The 15,137-nt window shown below is 52.1% G+C and overlaps 1 protein-coding gene and 3 long non-coding RNA genes across 25 annotated transcripts in view; 2 read left to right on the plus strand and 2 right to left on the minus strand.

Annotated features, from left to right (window-relative positions):
- MYO18A (myosin XVIIIA) overlaps positions 1–15,137 on the minus strand; it is a 106,119-nt gene that overhangs the window by 73,437 nt on the left and 17,545 nt on the right. The gene's annotated exons all lie outside the window — the stretch shown is intronic.
- LOC144335404 (uncharacterized) lies at positions 207–7,059 on the plus strand. The gene is made up of 2 exons (XR_013406253.1): positions 207–3,054; positions 5,874–7,059. It is a non-coding gene; the product is annotated as an uncharacterized LOC144335404 (long non-coding RNA).
- LOC144335403 (uncharacterized) lies at positions 3,992–13,671 on the minus strand. Its single transcript, XR_013406252.1, has 3 exons — positions 13,528–13,671; positions 12,036–13,392; positions 3,992–4,239 (listed from the first exon to the last, which is right to left on the minus strand). It is a non-coding gene; the product is annotated as an uncharacterized LOC144335403 (long non-coding RNA).
- LOC144335402 (uncharacterized) lies at positions 9,072–11,891 on the plus strand. Its single transcript, XR_013406251.1, has 2 exons — positions 9,072–10,029; positions 10,633–11,891. It is a non-coding gene; the product is annotated as an uncharacterized LOC144335402 (long non-coding RNA).

A 15,137-nucleotide genomic window follows, 5' to 3' on the forward strand; every position in this document is an offset into this window, starting at 1 on the left:
AAGGTGAAAGAACATTAGAAAGTTAAGGTAGCCAGGCATTGTGGCTCATACCTGGAATCTCAAAACTTTGGAAGGCAGAGGCAGGAGGATCACTTCAGACCAGAAGTTCAAGACCAGCCTGGGAAACACAGAGAGACCCGCCTACAGAAAATTTAAAAATTAGCCAGGCGTGGTGGCATGCAACTGTAGTCTTAGCTACTTGGGAGGCTGAGGTGGGAGGATCAATCACTTGAGCCCTGGAGTTCAAGGTTACAGGTTACAGTGAGCTATGACCATGCCACTGCACTCCAGCCTGGGTGACCAAAAAAAAAGGAAGTCAAGGTAAAAGGGATACCAAATGAGAGGTAAGAAGGGTCTGCCTAGGATTCTGGCAGTTGATAGGGAAGAGAGGCTGATCCAAGAGAAAAATAAGTTGGACTTAGTGACTATTTGGGGAAGGATGGGAAATGGGCACGAGCGGGTGTGGGTGGAGATTGAGAAAAGGAAGGAAAGATACCAAGGTTTCAAGCTTGGGAAGATGTATTTTGTTAGGATATATCTCACTGTTAAGATATATCTTAACAAAATATATCTTAACAAAAGAATACTTCTCTGACCCCATTTGTCCCTCTAGTTCCCCTGTAAATCAAAACTCCTGAAAAAAAAGAAAAAGCCTACAAACACTGTTGCCATAAATGGGTACGAATTATATGATACTTGTATTACAAATTTGTGGTGTGTAAAGTGTCAGTAACAGAACTGTTTATTTAGGGAGCTGGGGAGAGTCCTGTTTAAAGCACTCAAGAGCTCAGGGCCAGGAGGGCCTGGAGCACTTGCTTTTGGGGTGGGAGGGCCCAGCCACTAGGGTGGCAGGTGCACTTCCTGGATGACCACTTCAGAGGTCCTCAGCGCCAGCCCTAGGGCCAGTACTAGAGTCTACACTGTCTCAAAGAAAATGCCAGCGCAGGAGTCCCTTCCCTTTCTTGGGAGGAATTATCCTTTATTCCTTTGTGTGTGTGTGTGTGTAACAAAATGTCATCTCGTATGAAACAGCAGTGTTAGGAGACAGCGATTGGTATTGAGGTGACAAGATTTTTTATGAAATTCTACCGGGTGCCGAAGGCCAGTGGATTCTGAAGGGGTAGAGGGCAGACTCCCTTTAAGAAGCCTAGGGATGGTCTCAGAGAGGAGAAGGAGGGCTGAGAGGAAACCTGGAGTGGCCAACGGTGCATGCCCAGGGCCAGCGCAGCCACTCAGCACCCTACGCAGGGATCAGGGTCTGTGAGGCCCGAGTCAGCCCCAGGCCCTGGGCCACACTTCCTGGATTTGCCCACCGGCCAGCCGGAGCCTGGGCGGGGCCAAGGGGGTGGGGCCAGGCCCAGCACATGCGCCTGGAGTTCCGGAAGCTCCGCCCTGCAGCGCCGCTGGCGCCCGGCAGAGGGTGGCAGCCACCTTTTCATCTACCCTCCCGCTTTGCTAGGGCCGCGGGCTTTCACCTCCGCCTGGCCGGCCTCCGGGCCCCGCCCCCAGGAGGCGTCCCCTGGGAGCTCAGGCCCGAGGGGTCAGCGGTGGCAAGATGGCCTCTCGCCGTCCCCAGGATGCGTAGGGCAAGAAGAGGCAGGGATGAGCTCGGCGCCCACTTTGTTTTTATCACCTCTCTATCCCTAACCTAAAACAGTTCCTACATTTAGCAGGCATTCAGTAGATGCTTACTGATGGAATAAATGAATGAATACATGAATGCAAGGTCAAAAGACGCCAGGAAGGCCTTGAGTCTGTTCTAGAGAGGGGCCCAGGACAAGCAATCAGGAAGATCAGTGGGTTTGGGATGGCGAGCCACAAATCACTGCCCCAGAGGTGATCGTTGAGGCTTGGGGCTCTGGCACTCCCCCCAGCCCCTACACCCACCCAGTCCCTGCATTGGCACACCCATCGGTTTGCTCAGAGCCATGTGCCACCACACCTTTTTGGGCATAGATCCCAAGTACGGACGCCTGGGCTTGTCCTCTCTGCCAAGACCCAGAGTCAATCCCCAAAGACTAGGCAGGCATATGCGGCAAACTGCAGGGACCAGCTGACTGGCCCGGCAGCAGGCCTGCTGCTCTCTGAGGTCTCTCAGCTGCTGGGGAGTTTCTCATGGCGGCTGGGGATTTCCAAATTGCCTCTGCTTTGCCAAGCTTCCCCAAGGCCCAAAGCCATGAGCCAGCCTTGAGGATAGTTTCCCAAAATCCTCCACAGCCCTGCCCCACATCTCATCAGGACTTGGGTCACTTCTGGGTCTCCTAAATGTACCACATGCATTATGTTCTCCTCCCCACCCCCTCTGGCAGACACGAGGGAATAAACATAATGAAGCATTGTTCTCTTTTTCATATAAATGACAACTCTTCTCCATTTCCACAGAAGAAAAAAAAGGAAACCAGCTTAAGGGTCAGTCACAGCAATTTAAATAAAATATCAGTAAGGTCTTCCTGGGTGTGAGATGGAGGCCTGTGGTGCTTATTCTCAAAGTCAGAGAAGTTCCTCTAGACAAGCCTCTGGTTCCTCCTAACACTGGACATCCAATAAATATTTGAGAATATGTGTGTTCACCTCTGAAGCCCCTATTGGGCCTGTTTCTAGAACCCTTTGAAGTAAAAATAAAGTACAAACCCTATGTCCATAGAAACAGGAAGAAGCAAAAGCTTCTACCTTGCATACCAATCCACCACCTCCGCGCTCACTGCCTGGGCCAAATCCACTGGGGCATGTGAGCACCTGTGTGTTACAAAGCTGGGCAGAAGACATGCTTGGCGAGGAAAGGAAGCGCTGCCCCAGTTGTGGTGGCACACAGCCAGGGACCTGCTGGCCCTGGGGCATCAGGATTCCAGAGCTTGTGAGGTGTAGAAATTGCCTGAGAGGACAGATCTTCCTTCCTGAGAGGAAGGGAAATGCCACCATCCCCTGCCTCACCAGGGGAACTCTGAAAGAGGAAATAAACCTTCAAGAACACCCAACTGTTTCTTTCTGGGAGCTGTTTAGAGCCGTACTGTCCAATATGGTAGCCACTAGCCATGAGTGGCTATTCAAATTGAAGTTGGTCGGGTGTGATGGCTCATGCCCATAATCCCAACATTTTGGGAGGTCTAGGCAGCAAGATTGCTTGAGGCAGAAGTTCAAGACCAGCCTGGGCAACATAGTGAGACCCCATCTCTAAAAAAAATTTTTTTTAATTAGCCAGGTGTGGTCCCAGCTACTTGGGAGGGGGAGGTGGGAGGTGGGAGGATCACTTAAGCCCAAGAGCTTGCTGCAGTAAACTGTGATGGTGCCACTGCACTCTAGCCTGGGCGACAGAGCAAGACCCTGTCTCAAAAAAAATTCCAGTTAAATGGAAACAATGAGGATACTTCTGAACAAATTAAAAATCAAATAAAATTTAAGGTGCAGTACCTACTAAGTTGGACAGCACTACAGACCATTTCCATCCTTGCAAAATGTTCTGTTGGGCAGGTCTGGTCTAGAGGTTCCCTTTCAATGTGTCCTGGTCCCTCTACCAATGCCTCCTTCAGGTGATGCCCCTGCCCACCTGCTGTTTTCTCCCTTCCTCATCCCAGAGTCTGCCTAGACTCCTATCCCCACATGCCTTGCCTTGTTCCCTAGGCCTCCAAAAGAGGTGGAGGAGGGGACTGTAGTCACAATTTAATACCCAGCTGGGAGCAGAAGCAAGGCTGAATGGAAACCTGCCCCCACCCCAAGGCGTCCCAGGCCTGGGAGAAAGCCCCTCAGTGCCCTGCACAATCGCACAATCGTTCCTTGTTTCTGCATTCTCTGGGCCAAGCCAAGTAAGACATCTGGAATGCAGTGGCCTGAGGGCTTCCCCAAGCCACCGGCTGCAGGACTTATCTGATGTTAGTACTCCTATAGAGACAGAAGTCCCAATAGAATCCTGAACTTTCAACAGCAAATAAGGCCAATGAAGACTCATCCAGGGCATGCCAGGATTTCTGCCATGGAGCAATGAGGCCCATTAACTGGACACCTTCCTGTATCACTGGCTAGATGAAGCAAAGGAGGAGTAGGAAGGGGAGGACACAGTGGAGAATGGACTCTGGACATACCTGATACATTGGAGAGGAGGCTTAGAGAAGCCCCCTAGCCCCACATCCACAGACGAGCAAAGGAACAGAGTGGCGGGTCTGACCACTGTTGCGTTCCATCACAGGGACTTCATTGGAGAGGTTTTGCTGCAGTAAAAATTACAAGTGGGAGAGTCTGGGGACACTCATATGTGTGGTGGTAGGAGCAGAGAACAGACCCTGGAACTGGCAGGTCAGGACTGTCTTTCTGTTCTATGCGTCAATTCCTGCTTAGTCCTAATCTAAATGGGCTGTCAGGAGCAAGACAGGTGTGAATAAACAAAATAAGTTGTAGAAAGACCAAAAAGTAGGGTAAGTTTGTTCAAATGGAAAACAAATGGGTAGAAAGACACCTAGTATTCCAGAGGTCTTGCCATCAGCTAAGAATCTGATTGGAGGGAGTCACAGAGAAAGCAGCTCAATTTTAAAAACTGGAATCAAACTTCAGAGCAGATTGGAAACTCAGGCCAAAGCAATCACTCGCTAAGATTACTGTGAAGCCCTGAGTAAGCTTGGGCCTCTTCCCCATCTCTACCTGAAAGGTACTTTGGGCAAAAGCATCAGCGTAAGGACAAGAATAAAGAATAGAGCAGAGCTGAGTCATTAACAGGAACAGCACCTGTGACATTACTGTGGGTACCAAGCTACCAGGCACCCGTGCTTCCTGACGTACCAGAGACAGATTAATTATGACGATGATAATGTTCACTTTTTTTTTTTTTAAAACAGGATCTCATTCTGTCACTCAGGTTGGAGTATGGTGGTGTGATCATGGCTCACTGCAGCCTTAAATTCCTGGGCTCAAGCTATCCTCCTGTTTCAGCCTCCCAAGTAGCTAGGACAGGCATGCACCACCACACTCGGCTAATATTTTCACTCTTTGTACAAAGTCTCACCTTCTTTCCCAGGCTGGTCTTGAACTCCTAGCCTCAAGAGATCCTCCCACTTCAGCCTCCCAAAGCACTGGGATTACAGGTATGAACCACTGTGCCTGGCCCAGTGCTCACTGACTCTAGGCACTATTTTGAGGCACTGCTCTAAGTGGTTTATATGTATTGATTCATTTAATCCTCAAGACAACCTTACAAGGAAAGTACTATTATTTTGTGTTTGCTTGTTTGTTTGAGACAGGGTCTTGCTCTGACACCCAGGATGGAGTCCAGTGGTTCAATCATGGCTCACTGCAGCAAACTCCTGGGCTCAAGCGATCCTCTCACCTCAGCCACCTGAATAACTGGGACTACAGGCACACACCACCATGCCCAGCTAATTTTTGTATTTTTAATAGAGATGGGGTCTCACCATGTTGCCTGGGCTTGTCTCACTATGTTGCCCAGGCTAGTCTTGAATTCCTGGGCTCAAGCGATCCTCCTACCTCCCAAAGTGTTGGGGTTACAGGCATGAACCACCACACTGGACTAAAACTACTATGATTATTCTCATTTTATAAATGAGGAAAATGAGGCACAGAGGAATTAAATAATTTGCCCAAGATCACTCAGCCAGTAGGCAGCATGGCCAGGATTCAGACCCAGGCAGTCTGGCTCTAGAGGCCAAGCTGTAGCCAATACTTAGCACTGTGTTAACAACACCTTCGTAACCACACGCAACTCCTGACCTGTGGGCCCTTGCCTGGGGCCCTCACTCTCCTCCTCTATTCTCCCCAGATGAGCTGAAAGCAGTTCCTGCAGCCAAAACTAGCCCTTCCAAGCAACTTCATATTTGACAAACATCTGTTTCTACAGCAACAATAAGAGCTGCAGTTTTGGGATTTTGAAGAAAATGGGTGGGACAAAGGGTAGAGGACCCTTTATAGGATGGGTCCCTCTTTCAGAGGCACAGAAGAGAGACCTCAAAATCAGTCATCAAAGGAAGACAAGCGGGCTGGGTAGGAACCCAAAGCCCTGATTAAAGCAGGAAAACTGTTTCCCCTACCCCAGAGACAAAGTCCTCTGGCGTGAAGCCAGCTGCTTTCCCCTTGACAGAGAAGGTAAGGGCTAGAAGCAAATGGCAGAAACTGGAGGGGTCTGGGAGAAAAGGACAACCCATTCTACATTCTGCAGAGAGAGTGTGTGTGTGAGAGAGACAGAGTGTGTGTGTGTGAGAGACAGAGAGAGTATGTGCACATGTGTATGTGGCGCCTGGGCCATTCCTAAGCTGGGTGTCCTGCCACAGAGCCCAGTTCTGTGGTTCTCTTCCCAGGTTGAGGTTAGGTGACAATGGGTGGAGGCAGGAGTGATTAGGCAGCGCCAGGAGAGGTGTGTAGACAGGTCTTGGTGTGACCACACAGGGTGACTCGCCTCCCTCGAGGGAGGGCAAGGGCATTTGGGGTGAGGTGGTCAGGCTGGTACCCCTAGGAGAAGGCTTCATTCCTGCCTGCCCCTCACCTCATCTAAGCAAGAAACCCCTTTTATTGTTCAGAAATCCTGAGGCCAGAATCTCAGGCTGCCAGGGCAATCGGGGCTCTGCCAGGCAAAGCCAAGTGCTAAGGGGAATAGGGATGTTTGCTGGCCACCGATTCTGGGAAGACAGGCCACAGCAGTCTCCCCAGGCTTCTCAGGCAGGGGGCCGTCTTCCCAGGCTTCTCAGGCAGGGGGCCCAGTTTCCCTCTTGCCTCTGTTGATCTTGAGGCATGGCCAAGTGAGTGGGGACTCGACCCACCCTGTGCCCATGTCCTTTAGGGAACCTAGGTGCCTGCTGAGAGGAGGCAGGACTGTGCCAGGCTCAGCACATGCTGGGTTCCCCCCGTGCCTGAAGTGCCAGGCACACTAGCTCCCACAGCCTGGACAGCTCTGGGGAGGGCAAGGCAGAAGATGCCAGCCCAGCCAGGGAGGAAATCTTTTACTGCTTTGAGCCCAGTGCTTCTACAGTCAGCTCCACAACCAAAGCAGTCCGCACATGAGGGAGGGGCAGGGGCAGAAGGCAGGGCCCCCAGCAGGAAGAACTAACCGCACAAGCAGATGGTATTAGACCCTTTCCCTCGCCATGTCCCTGGAAGGTTCTACTGGAATCTCCAGATACTTTCCCCTTGAGGTGTTGGGGCCAGGCATGAAACTGGGTGTCATGGAGAGTCATGACAGTCTCATGCTGCCTGACGGTGCTGTCACTGCTTGGCCTCTAGCCCATGCCACCCAGGGCTGAGATCAAACTTCCTGCAGATGTCTTCTGTCCTTGCAGACGCATAGGCCCTGTCATCACAGGGGTGCCATCTTCAGCCTTTCTCCTCCACAGAACCAGGCTCAGGGGCTGACACAGAGCAGTGTTCATCAAGGTGTCCTGACATCCCACCCTGATTGCACCAAGGCTCTGGGGACATCCACATCTCACCTTTCCTATAGCGCAGAGCCCTGCCTCCTCCCCACCACACATGCAGCCCTCTTCTGCCCCAGGGCCGGGGCAGCCTCAGTCCTGCTGCCAGAGAAGAGCTCCCTGGGAGGAACCTGCCATGCTGTATGGACCCTGCTTGCCCCAGGGCCTGGCAGGGAGAGGAGCTGGGGAGGGAGGGAGGAAGTGAGTCAGCTCCTTGCAGAAATGGGAGTGGGAGGGAGCAGCCAGCAGAAATGAGATCAGAGGGCAAAGGGCACAGGAGCCGGAAAGGTCATTAAGAGAGGGGACCAGGCCCCGAAGGTGTTGTGGGACCCACAGGGGAGCAGACAGATACAGGTGACGAATTCGGCAGGGCCACCTCCAGCCGAGGCCAGAGAACCCGCGACCAGAGGCCTTGCCCCACCTGAGGATGGAATCCGAGGCGGCTCCCCTCCCTGACTCATGTTCACACCAGAGGTAGCAAGGCCTTGTGGGACATGGCCAGCCTTGTTCTCTCCTCACAGAGGTGGAGTCTCTGGGCTCCAAGGCCTCCCACTCCCTCTCCTGAGCCCTACAGCTCCAGAAGCCCAGGTTCCCCATGACGTGGCCTAGTAGGGACATGCTAAGGTCCTACAGACAAGTCACCTAGGCCAGTCAGAGTGGGAAGGTTCCAGGAGCCAAAACTGTCTCCCAGAGGGGATGGGAGCCGAGCCTGGGCCCCAGGAGCAGAGCAACTGGGGCTGCCTTAGCACCCACTCTCCCCTCCCTGGTAGGGACATGTGGGAGCTGTCCCCAGGCTCCAGCTGGAATCCATTGCTGTGATTGGGCAAGATCCTTGCTGTGAAAATTCCCAGCCTGCTGACATTCCAGCATGAAGGCAGTTCAGGGAGAGCAGCAGAAGGGAAGAGGAAGCCCCACGGGGCCACATTCCAGCCCCTCAGAGACCTGCAGCCAGTAAGACAGGCACATTCCTCCAAGGTCTGGGCCAGACACTGCATAGCCCCCCATGTAACCCTGAATCTTCTTCTCACCCAAGCCTGGCACCTTCATGCGGGCTCCTGTGTGGGGGCAGGAAGCAGCCTGTCCCCAGGATCCCCCTTCCCAGGCTCCTGCTCCTGGATGCCCACAGAGCTGCCTCTCCTCCAGTCCAGTGAGAGATGCCAGGCCCCAGGCATGCAAGAAACAGTCCGTGGGTGGAGACGGGACACGCTAAGGTCCTAGAGACCAGTCACCAAGGCCAGTTGGAGCAGGAGGGGTCCAGGAACCAAAACTGAGCTAAAGTTTTGGTTCTGGTCTGGAAGACCGAACAGAATTAGTTCCTGATTACAGAACCATCTTCTTTCCTTCAACAAATGTCCTTTGCCCTTGTGCAGTGCTCCAGCACTGGAGAAGGAATAAGATAACTCAGTAATTACCATCTTGTGAATGCTATGAGAAGGCTGGGGTGCTGCCAGGGTGGGAACTTGACATGGTCTGGGAGGATCAGGTGCAAGTGACATTCAAACTGAAGCCAATGTGTAGAAGTGTACAAGCGTGGGCACGGAAAGGGGCTACAGAAAAAATGAACAGCAGAGCTCAAGGGTAAACGCCAGTGAGAAGCCTGCATTGCCCCCACCCCCGCCAGGCCCTCCGCCAGGCTGTGCTCTGCCACTGTTTTTCCATAACACACAGAGGAAACAACAGCATGGCCTCGAGCAACACAGCGAGCCTGCTCTTGGTCAGAGGTGACACTGCAGGGATCCGGTCACCCCAAGTGCTATGGAGATCAGCACCAGCATGCCAGTATAGGCCAAAAAGGTGAGAGGGGCAACGTCCCAGACTCCCAGATCTAGCATATGGCCCTCCACTCCTGGGGACCACATCAAATGCTGCCAAGGCAGGTGCCACTTCTCTTCTTAAGGCATCCCTCTGCCACCCTTCCCTCTCCCAGCTCCCACAAGATTGAATCCTGCCTGCTGCCACTTGGGCTCACTTCCTCTGGCTAACCCTCAGGAGACACTGAGAGCAACAGTCACACCCTTCTGCAGCATACCACCACAGCTCAGGAGAGGCCTGTCACTCCTGGCTTCCCCTCTGGAAGGATGACAAGGAGGTGAAGAGGCTTTTAGTGACAGGGCAGCAGGAGTCAGAAGGTCTGAGCTGGGCAGTGGATTTATACGGATATCCGGATACTGCCTTCCTCTCCTCTATACAGCAGATTAGTCAAGAGCTGATGGCCTGAGTTCAAGTCCTGGTGAGTCACTTAATACCTGTGCAACCTTATGCAATTTGCTTAACTTGAACCTCTCAGTAATGCAGTTTCCTCACTTTAAAACAGATTGTTATGATCCCTCCTTCAAAGGGTTGTTGAGAAAAATTAAATAAGTGAATGTATGTAAAACACGGAGAACAGTGCCTAACCTACAGTGAATGTTAGACGTGATCCTCACCTTGCCAGAACTTTTCATGCCCTTCCCCCAAGGCATTCCTGTTCAGCTCAGTCTTTTTTTTTTTTTTTTTTTTTCTTTCAAGACAGGGTCTTGCTCTGTCTCCCAGGCTGGAGTTGAGTGACATAATCAGTGGCATAATCACAGCTCACTGTAGCCTCAACCTCCCAGGTTCAAGGGATCCTCCCACCTCAGTCATCCAAGTAGCTGGGACTACAGGTATGTGTTACCACCTCCGGCTAATTTTTGTATTTTTTGCAGAGATGGTGTTTTGCCATGTTATCCAGGCTGGTCTCAAACTCCTAGGCTCAAGCGATCTGCCCACCTCGGCCTCCCAAAGTGCTGGGATTATAGACGTGAGCCATTGTGCCCTGCCTCAGCTGAGTCTTACCCAGATCAATTAAACACCACCTAGGGCACGTTTCTGCACTATGCACCATACTGAGCGCTACAGATAACACCCGGCGAACACCAGCAAACACCTGACATTCTGCCCTGGCCCAGAGTTTGTGCAAAGCAACCAGGCTGAGTTGCACCAGGGCAGAACGTCATGCCCTGATTCTGGAGAACATATGGCGGGAGATTAAGGGAGTCCGAGGGGTGACCTAGGTCTAAGAAAGTACTTTCCCAGGCCAGGCGCGGTGGCTCACGCCTGTAATCCCAGCACTTTGGGAGGCCGAGGCGGGCGGATCATGAGGTTAGGAGATCGAGACCATCCTGGCTAACACGGTGAAACCCCGTCTCTACTAAAAATGCAAAAAATTAGCCGGGTGTGGCGGTGGGCGCCTGTAGTCCCAGCTACTCAGGAGGCTGAGGCAGGAGAATGGCGTGAATCCTGGAGGCGGAGCTTGCAGTGAGTCGGGATCGCGCCACTGCATTCCAGCCTGGGGGACAGAGCGAGACTCCATCTCAAAAAAAAAAAAAAAAAGAAAGAAAATACTTTCCCAACCAAACTAGAGCCCACAACTGAAAAAATAAGCTTTGCTAACACCGTCCCCTGTATTTAATAGAACAGAAGCTGCTGCCAAACGCCATGCAGGACTCTTCAGTCGGCTGCTCTCATCAAACTGCACAGCAGAGGTGGGGGCCCTGAACACTCTGCTCTTTCGCAGTGGCTGTCTGGCATGGTGGGCAGCCTCAGTGCTGCCAGATGCCCGGGGCACAACCGTACCCGCTGCCCAGAACTGACAATGGAGGCGCCAGGCCGCCTGCCCAGGCAGCAGGGGAGCCCTCCCCTCAGCTGGGTCACCAGTCCCCACCGTCCCCCCAAGACTGCAGTGAGGAGAATACAGCAGCTTAGTGCAGTGGGGTGGTGGGAGCCCTGCTGGCAGGCAGCGCGTGCCTGTGGTTTCTGGGAAACGCTGTAGAGATTTGCAGCATTTTTAAAATACTTGTGTTCCCACCCGCCACACACTCCCCTTCACCCTACTCCCCACCCACCCCTAGTCAGGGTGTTTGCATATCTGGTATTTTCCAGAACTATTCCAATGTAAATAAGAGAGATTAGAAGGAGCAGAGGGCATGGTGACTTGGGGTGTCAGGGCAGGCAGGAAGGGACCAGGACAGGAAGGGGCAAGGGCAGGCTACCTTTAAGATCCTGCTCCTGCTCCTGCACCAAGGCTCCAAGCTGTGCCCACAGAAGCACCCATGACCATGTCGTGTACCCATACTTAGGTCAATGCGGCCTGGGTACTGTGCCCACCACCACGGGCTGGGTGGCCAGGGCACTCTAGGGCTGCAATTCATCCAGCATCTCATGAGGAAGAAGGCAGAATGGTGCCTCCAAGGACAGAGAAGGGAGCCTTGGAAATGATCAAGTCCACTGCCCCACCCTGACAGTCCCATGCACCCCACTAATCCAGGATAGACAATCCCGAAGACCTTTCACCCAACACTCCCCGTGCCCTTGACACCTGTCCCCGGCCCTTCATTACCTAAAGGACTTAGATAGGGATCCTCACTGAGCCCCCAAGCCAGGGTTCTCACATGGTGAGACTCAGATGCCAGGGGTGCCTGAAGCTTTGGCACAAATTGAAGTAAAAATTTCCTGTTTTAAAAAAAAAAACACACACACACACACACACAGAAACCAAAAACCCAAAGCAAAACAAAACAAAACAAAGCAAAAACACTCCAAGGATCACTTGCAGTAAAATCAGGAACAGAAGCATTCTAGAACACTGAGCCAGGCAGCACACAGCTGCTCCACCACCACCAGAAGGCCCTAGGAAAGCCCAGTGCTCCAAACTCAGCCTGACATACCTGGAGGCATGACCATTTTGAGTCTTCCCTTGGAATCCTGCAGGCCCCACTCCTGGCAGCAGCCAGGTACCCTAGGGACAAGGTTGATGAGGCTCACACAGTTTCTACAAAGGGGTCTAAGGTTTCCCTTGCAGCAAAAGTGCTCCCCTGTCCTTCTCCCAGATGCAGGCAACCCTGACTTGCTCGTCTCCTGCAGGGCCACCAATGGCCAAGCCTGCAGGCCCCAGAAGGTGGCCTCTAATAAGCTAGAAAAGGATAGGAACTACCCAGAAGCTCATCTCTCCCTTTAGCTGGCTGTCTATAAGGCTAGGGCTACAGGAAAAGTCCAGACGAAAGCATCAGAAAACCTCAGGAGCAAGGATGGGTGAACACTAGGATGGATTAATTAAGGAAGTTGCAAAATTACCCTTCCTGGATGGCTTTAGAGACCGGGCACAGGGAAGGGAAGGGTACTAATGTTTCTAAGCATTTACCACCTGCCAACATCTCACATACGTGAACTTGCCTAACATAAACATGCTTACCTTATATAAAGACCCACAAAATACACAGAATAAAAAGCAAATCTCCTTTCAGCCTGCAATTCTATCCTGCTTCTCAGAGGTAATTGGAGTGAATTCATTGGGTATGCATCTTTCTCCAACTTAACCTTCTCAACCTCTGGGAGGATAGAATAGGCCCATTTCATAGAGACAACGGGTCACTTCCACCAGGAGGCCTCTCCTGATTGCCACCCTTTTCCCCTAGGCAGAACTTCCTCCTGCCCCACTGTATGCCTGCACAGACTTCTGCGATAGCAGCTTTGCATTTCTTTATTTAGGTCTATGCTTCCTCAAGGAAAGATTATATTTTATTTATTTAATCCCCCAGTGCCAGCACAGTGCTAAGGACCAGTCCTTAGGTCAACTTCATTAAATATTTACTGAGGGAAAAGTGAACACTGAGGCTCTGAAAGGTGTGATAACTTTGGTAAAACCTGAACCCAGGTCTTTCTGGCTCCAAAGCCCATGCTCTTTCCACTGTAACATGCCCTTTCCCAGACCCACCTGAGCGTGGAGGTGGTTTACATGAACATGGCAACCTCATGAGGAACTCGACAGCTTGAAAGCCTTTGACTAGAAACTCCACCCCACACACTAAAACCTCCAACTAGCAGCCTCTCAGTTCACCAGGGGAAGTACCCCTACCACAGCAACTAGACTTGGCTGGGAGGGAGTGGTAGGCCTTCCTTTAAAGACCCCCTCTCCCTTCCCACCACATTCTCAAAAGCTCAGGGAGGGCCAGGTGCAGTGAGTGGCTCAAGCCTGTAATCCTAGCACTTTGGGAGGCCAAGGCGGGTGGATCACCTGAGGTCAGGAGTTCGAGACTAGCCTGACCAATATGGTGAAACTCCATCTGTACTAAAAATATAAAAATTAGCTAGGCGTGGTGGCAGGCACCTGTAATCCCAGCTACTCAGGAGGCTGAGGCAGGAGAATCGCTTGAACCAGGAAGGTGGAGGTTGCAGTGAGCCGAGATAGCGCCATTGCATTCCAGCCTGGGCAACAAGAGTGAAACTCCATTATAAAAAAAAAAAAAAAAATTTGGCCAGGTATGGTGGTGTGTGCCTATGGTCCCAGCTTCTCAGGAGGCTGAGGCGGGAGGATCGCTTGAGCCTATAAGCCAAGACTGCCCCATTGCACTCCAACCTGGGTGACAGAGCAAGACCCTGTCTCAAAAGAAAAAAAAAAAAAAGCTCAGGAGGCCTTGCTTTCCGGCCAGCACCTCTGGCTCTTCATGGCAGGACAACCACGTTGGCCAGGGTTTAGCTGGGTGGGGCTTTTCTGAGCTCAGCAGAAAGGTCCCATACTTCCAGATGCAGGAGGACATGCCTAGTCCTAAGGGACTCCCCTAGGATGGACCCACTGAGGATACAGACAGACTGGCTTTCTCCTCTCCCAGGCTCTAGTCTCCAGCCTGGCCTCTGCCCCTTCTCAGTGGGACTTGACTTTCCCATCCAGACTTATGGAAGTGGAGGAGGGAATTTTGATCCAACTGGGGTTTTAAGATCCTCAACTTTACCAACATCTCCCCTAACCTCACCAGACTCAGGAAACACTTGGCCTTCAGCAAACTTAAGAGTAACTGATCCAAATACAGATGCCCCCCAAGAACCTTCCCTAAGGAATCAAAGGGGAAAGAATGTAGCATCTTCCCAGTACTCCGGTGGTCACGTGACCCCTCCTCTCCCTCAGTCCCCTACCAGTGGGTCACCAAGACCCCAGAGTCTGACAGTTGCTCAAGTCTGAGATGGCCCTCCATCCCACTGCCTCTACCTGAGTCCAGGTCTCCATCCATTCTCCTGGGATCACAATCACTCCCTCACCACTCTCCCCACAGCCAACTTTGCTACACCCTAGAGCATGCTCCATAAGCAGCCAGAGTAATTTCCTAAAACCTGTTCCTATTGCTCCCTGATTAAACTGCTTCAGTGCCCTTTGGTTAAAGTTCACATTCCCCAGCACGGTTCACAGGGGCCTCCGTGACCTGGCTCCCGTGGATGCCTCCTAGTGCTTCTCTCAACACTCCCTTCCCACTCACCGTCTCCCAGCCTTATTCCTAAAATGTGTGATTCTCTCTCCATAACTTTAGGCCTTGGCATGTGTTTGTGACAGCGTTTCCCTTCCTCTTGCCTCCCCTTCACTCATCTACTACCCAGATGTCAGCTTGCACAAGACTGGACTTGAAGCCCCTCTGCTGCACTCCTAGCACCAGGACTGGCCCCTGTGGTTGAGTTTCTCAGAGAGTACTGTCATGGTCTGCTGCTGGACCATATTTCCTGCTAACTATGAGCTCCTTGGGGCTGGGATTATGTGCTGCTCACCGCTGGAGCCCAGGACCTAGTATGCAGTAAGTGCTCAACAAATGCTTCCCTAACGGACGGGTAGGTGGAAGGTAGATGGCAGTAGAAAACACTGTTCTCCCAGGCCTGCTGGTTGATTTCTACCAGGCCCCAAGTCTACCCTACCACTGTGGCTCACCCCTGCTCCCAGCAGAACCTCATCTAGCA

This window comes from Macaca mulatta, chromosome 16 (assembly GCF_049350105.2).
Source record: "Macaca mulatta isolate MMU2019108-1 chromosome 16, T2T-MMU8v2.0, whole genome shotgun sequence".
NCBI classification, from domain to species: Eukaryota; Metazoa; Chordata; class Mammalia; order Primates; family Cercopithecidae; genus Macaca; species Macaca mulatta.